This window comes from Nelumbo lutea, chromosome 4, assembly GCF_056320005.1.
Source record: "Nelumbo lutea isolate HS-2025 chromosome 4, American lotus-T2T, whole genome shotgun sequence".
In the NCBI taxonomy this organism is placed as follows: Eukaryota; Viridiplantae; Streptophyta; class Magnoliopsida; order Proteales; family Nelumbonaceae; genus Nelumbo; species Nelumbo lutea.
The window spans coordinates 8,571,878-8,578,336 of NC_142687.1; the positions used below are offsets into that span (position 1 = coordinate 8,571,878).

The 6,459-nt window shown below is 38.4% G+C and overlaps 1 pseudogene; it reads left to right on the plus strand.

Moving 5' to 3' along the window:
* The first annotated feature begins 775 nt into the window (after window positions 1–775).
* On the plus strand, window positions 776–3,568 carry LOC148853746 (putative F-box protein At4g22030 pseudogene; annotated as a pseudogene).
* Window positions 3,569–6,459: the final 2,891 nt, after the last annotated feature.

The window sequence follows — 6,459 nt, forward strand, 5'->3', positions numbered from 1 at the left end:
GTTTGCTATTAGTAGTGCTGCTTGAATAGGGTCTAATCCGAGACCGACCCAATTCAACCAAAGATTTTGTATAGGTTAGGGTTGATTTTTCAACTTCAAGTTGGTCTTAGGTAAAAAAGTTCAAGCTTAACTAGGTTGATTTGGTTGGGGAAACAAACTACAACTAAACTAAATCAATCTTTGAACACTCCTAATTTCAGTTAAATTAATAGTCTAATCTCTAATAAATCAAGGTTTTAAAAATTAACTCAGATGCTTTGGCCATTGGTTTCTAGGTCAACGGTTCGATCGTCTAGGTTAAGTAGGTCAAAATGGTCAAGGTAAATCTTGACCATTGAATTAGCATTTAGGTCATAGGTTGGGAAGAAATACAAATAGAGAGAAGAGGTAGTTGTAAGTGTCGGCTGGGAAAGGAAAGGAAACAAACAAACAAACAAAGGAGAAAGGGGAAGAGGAGGACGTGGTGGTTCACTCGCAATGGTAGCGACAATGACGACGGTAACAAGTAGTAGTGATGAGTTGATAATAACCGATCCGACCTCCGATTCCATCTCAGATCTCTTACATCTAAGATCTTGTAGATCTCTCTCTCTCTCTCTCAAACAGTTTAGCGGTTCGACTGTCTAGGTTAGCGGTTTTCTGACTTTTTTAATGTTTTTTTAAAAAAAGTGATTCATAGTATAATTGGAACTGAAGACCTGGTCGGTTCTCAATTTTTCCGATCTAAAAGTTTGGGCTGATTTTAAAAACATTGTAATAAATAACAATAGTTTAATCTCCACTAATTATAAAAAATTTGCTGCAAAAATACATAATTATTAAAAACAAATTAATAATGAAAATGCAATAAATACTGTTTCTGACAATTGACTAATACTTCTCTTACCGTTAACACACCCGTTAATAAAAACACAAAAAAGACTACTTTACCCTTTATGCTTTTTCAAAATTTCAAAATAAATCAACTTAAACATGAAAAGGAATCCCAGACTGTGTTTCGATGGGGTCCAATCAAAACTGAAATTACAAAAGAGTGTATTGAAAGACCCGAGAGCGGAGAGGGAGGTCTGAGAACGGAGGTTGAGAGAGACCGGAGAGCGGAGGTTGTGTGAGAGAGAGAGACAGCGGCGGAGGAGGAGGTCTGAGAACGGAGAGAGGAGAGAGAGAGACCAGAGGCAGAGGGGGAGGTCTGAGATGAAGGCTTGAAAGCGTGACTTTTGATGACGCTCAAGGAGAGGACGATTGAAGTGGGTGGCCGTGGGAAGGTACGCCTGTTCACTGTGTGGATTTAAGGAAAAACTGTATGGACCAGTTCATCGATTTCGCTCTGTAACTTCTCTTAGTTCCCATTCTTCACTTTTTATTTCATGCACGTGCGACCAATGATTTTCCAGCCATTTGAGCTGTTCTCGATCGAAATCTCGCCGGACTCTGGATGCTTGTATTCCAAATTCAAACGGGTCTTCATCGATCTACTTATTGTGCCGGTAGTTTCCAAGAAACAGTGGTCTCTTTTGATCAACCAAAAATCTTCTCCATCACCTCATCTCGCTGCTGACAACCAAAAATCCTCTCAAACCCAATTGCAGAACAACAACCGTGAGCATCAGGCCGTCAGGATAGCATGGCGACTCATCGAACTACCAGTCTCCTGTGCTCTTCCTCCTCGTCATCATCTTCACGACGAAGAAGAGTATCGGCTACTCTTAATACCCTAAAACTCCAACCGAGTTCCCTTTCTTTTCCAAAGATCCGAACTACGGACTTGGTTGAGGAATTGAAGTTGAGAAGTGGATACACAACAGCCACAACCATTACCCAGACAGAAGCGAAGCCTTTTGACACTAAAGTTGCTACCAAAACCACGAGAGATGATCTTGATGTTAACTCCAAGTCTACGGTCATTGCGGAGCTTTATGCAATCATGGAAGCTGCTGCAGACAGGGCGGAGATGCATGCCAACATCCAGGAGCAGCAGAATAACTGGAACCACCTCCTTCTCACCTCCATTAATACAATCACCATCACCGCTGCAACGATGGTCGGGCTGGCAGAAACAGCTGGAACGTGAGCGTCACTTGCCGCACTAAAGCTCTTATCTACTCTATTATATACGGCAGCTACTGGGATGTTGCTGGTGATCAACAAGATTCAGCCATCGCAACTCGTAGAAGAACAACGCAATGCGGCAAGGCTATTCAAGCAACTTCACGGGCAAATCCGAATAACTCTTACACTTGGTAGTCCTAGTCGCATGAATGTTAAGGACGCCATGGACAAGGTGTTTGCTCTTGACAGGGCTTACCCATTGCCCTTGCTGGGAGTGATGCTTGACAAGTTCCCTAAAGCCGTGGAGCCTACCATGTGGTGGCTACAACAAAGTAAATTACGAGAAGAGGAAATGAAGCAAATAGTTGCGGTTTTGAAGAGGAAGGACACTGAAGAGTACTTGAGACCGGGCAAGATAGCTTTGAAAGTTAACAGAGTTTTAGCCATTTCTGGTCCTTTACTCACAGGTCTTGTCGGGGAAGAATGGGGTCACTATAACCTTGGAGGAGAAACTCTAAGGCGCATCTGAAGACACTGTCTTTAGAACGTTATTTGCCCCCACTTAGTTTTACTGAGTTTGCTGTTGAGTTACAGGCAAATTCGTTCCAAGATACAACAGAGCCTTGGGCGAGAATCTGCAACCAGCAAAATTGAAGAGTCTCCAAAGAAACCTTCTGTGAGACTGTAGCAGACAGGACTGAGAGAGAAAGAGAAAGAGAGAGTGTGAATTTCGAAATTGTGTGATTTGGAGTCTGATTCGTGCTCCTTAAATAATTTGTGAAGAGGTATGAAGAAAAGGTAGGTGCTGGTTTAGAGAAGGCACCTTGAACAGTCACAATTTCAAACATTGTGACTGTTTAAAAAGTAGTTAACAGTTGGTGACTGTTAACTTTGAATTGTGCCTCTTGATCACACCTGATCGAATCGTGACCGTTGATCTCATCAACGGTCATCAACGCACCAAAAGCAGAGCCGTCCATTGCGAGCCACGCGGGTGCGAGCAAAGTGTGCCTCTAAAGCACCTCATTGCGCCGCACACACGCGCGTGCGCGGGTTGCGCGGTATCGAATCCCCATACTCTCCTTTACTAATTCTAAGGAGTGTAAATTAGCTCCTATTGAAAAACTGAAAACAAAACTTATAAATTTTCAATGTGGGACAAGTTCAAAACTGGGTTTTTGTAAGAGAAAAACTGATTTTTCAACCAAGTGTGCAGATGCAATTTCTCATGTAATTGACCAATCAAACCCATTGGATTTAATCCCTTATGAGATTAAAATCCAACAATCCCCCACATTGATTGATCAATTACATAGTTCTCTCTCAATCCAAACTACTAGGACATAGTTATGCATACAAAAGGTGTTTATCAACTTAAACCTCTTGTTAGTGTAGTTATCTCAGAGCCTTGTCAAAGTTATTGGTGGTAAGACCTTAAACCAATTACTCTCAAGACAGACCGGAGACACCTATACACACAAAAATGTTCAGTCTCTACAAGAGTTTCAGGTTTTGCTCAGCACTGTTATGGCCATGTGCTTCTTTCCTGGTTTCATGAACAATCCCGAGAGTAAACCCAAACCCTCATGAGAAGCGGCACCACTTCTATAATCACATAGGTGAAGTTTCACTATGTGCTCCGTTATTTGACACATTTCAGAACTTCATTAAGAGTTTATCTCAACCTCTCATCATAACGGACAACACTGTTTATGTTGTGATGGAAAATTTCTCAATGTCAGTGCTAACAGTCACATTGTTATAACTTGTTGTTACCCATTAAACCCAATACTGATGGTTTTTCAGTTCAGGTTGGGTTACCATTATAATCGACTAAGTAAAGGGCTTTAATTCCATCTCATTGGTTGTCATTCTTACCAAATCTCTAGCTAAACCCTTGGTAAGAGGATCAACCAAGTTTTTACTTGACCTCACATAGGTTATAGTGATGACTCTATCTTGAATCAGCTGCCTAACAAATTCATGTCTCAGACTTGTCTGGAATTACCATTGTAGGTACCACTATAGGTACCACTATAGGTACCACTATAGGCCATTGACAATGTTGTCTCACTATCATAGTAAATGGAAATTGGAGACATAGGACTAGGCCAAAGTTTTATATTTAATAATAAATTCCTAATCCATTCAGCCTCTTTTCCAGCAGCTGCTAAGGCTATGAATTCGGATTCCATGGTCGAGTGAGATATACAAGTTTGTCTCTCGGATGCCCAAGAGATCGCACCCCCACCAAGGACAAAAATTAATCCAGATGTGGACTTGTTATCTCCATTACCGGTAATCCAACTTGCATCAATGTACCCTTCTAGTACAGTTGGATAATCACAATAAAATAAGCCAAGTTCTAAGGTTCTCTTGAGATACCCAAGAACTCTCCCAATTGCCTTCTAATGCTCTGCACCGGGGTTACTTATAAATCAACTAAGCTTACTTACGGCAAATGCAATATCAGGTATGGTACAAAGCATAGCATACATCAAACTCCTTATTGCACTAGCATACTCAAATTGTGCAATTGCTCTACCAGTATTTTCTATTAGCTTTATACTAGAATCATATGGCATGCTATATTCTTTAAACCCTAAATGCTTAAATTTCTCAAGTACTTTCTCAATATAATGTGATTGGCTTAATGCATAGCCCCTACTATGCTTTTTAACTTTTATTCCCAAGATGGTATCTATTTCTCCTAAATCTTTTATCTTAAAGACAGATTATAAGTAGTTTTTAGTTTCATTTATGCCAACCATATTTATACCCACAATAAGCATATCATCAACATAAAGACACACAATTACTCCATAATTTTTAGTGAATTTTGAGTAGATGCATCTATCAACACTATTATGTTTAAAACCAAAAGCTATGATGCAATAATCAAATTTCTTATGCCACTGTTTATGTGCTTGTTTTAATCCATATAGTGATTTAACCAGCTTACAAACTTTCTTCTCATTTTCAGGAAGAACATCCATTTGGTGAACAGATAAAACTCTTCATTTAAATCACCATTTAAGAAAGTGGTTTTAACATCCATTTGGTGAACAGATAAATGATATTGGATGCTAATAATGAGTGTTCTAATGGAAGTTGTTCTAGCCACTGATGCATAGGTGTCAAAGTAATCAATCCCTTCCTTTTGACTAAATCTTTTGGCTACCAATGTAGCCTTAAAAGTTTGTACAGTTCCATTAGTGTTGTATTTTCTTCTAAATACCCATTTACATCTTATTGGTTTTGATCATGGAGGCAGGTGTACTAGTACCCATGTGTTATTTAACATTATTGAATCCATTTCATCATTTATGACTTCCTTCCAAAATGCAGCATTTCCAGAGGTCATGGCCTCACTATAGGTTTTTGGATCATTTTCAATGTTTAGGACAATAGGTATTTTATTTAAAATCTTCTCTCTATCAGCCTCAACAAAAAATACAATTGACTGAGTAGAGATAAAATCTGAACCTAAGTGCTTCTCTGTTCTTTGTCTTTGATTTCTTCTAAGTCCTATTGTAGGTGTTACAGTTGTGTCATTTATTCTTTCAGTCTCATTATTATCAACAGGTATTGAGAACTGAGTTTCTTTGTCATTTTCTATGGGTTCAGAACAAGTTTATTTTCAAAGAATTCAACATCTCTAAAAGCCTATAGGCCTTGTTATGTTCTGCATATCCAACAAACATATTTTTCTTAGCTCTGAGTCCTAATTTGGTTCTTTTAGGATCTGAGTCCTAATTTGGACTTTCTTCCTATCCATAATTCATATAGGCATTTATTATTAACTCTAGAAACAATTCTGTTATGTAAATGACAGGCTGTCAGGAGTGCTTCCCCCCACAGGTTTAAGGGTGCATTAGCTTTTAACAACATACAGTTTATCATTTCTGTAAGTGTTCTATATTTCCTTTCAGCCAGACCATTCTGTTGAGGGTTATAGGGAGCATAACACTGATGTATTATTCCAAATTCTTCACAGAAAGAATTAAACTCATTTTTAAAGTATTCAACATCCCTATCATTTCTAAGGATTTTAATTTTCTTTTCTAGTTGATTTTCAACTTCAGTCTTATTTAGTTTAAACATGTCAAAGGTTTCATCCTTAGTTCTCATAAGGTAGACATAGGTGTACTTAGAAAAGTCATATATAAATGTTATGAAGTATCTATTACATCTTCTACTTAATACTCCATTAAGTTCACAAATGTTCACAAATGTTAGAATTGATTAATACTAGAGAAATGTTTCTTAGCCATTTTAGATTTTACATATATTTCACATTTTTCAGTTGATTCATTACCGTAAGCAATTATGCCAAGTTTGCTAATTTCTTTATGGATTTAAAATTCAAGTGTGCTAATCTATCATGCCATAAAGAGAAAGAATCAACAA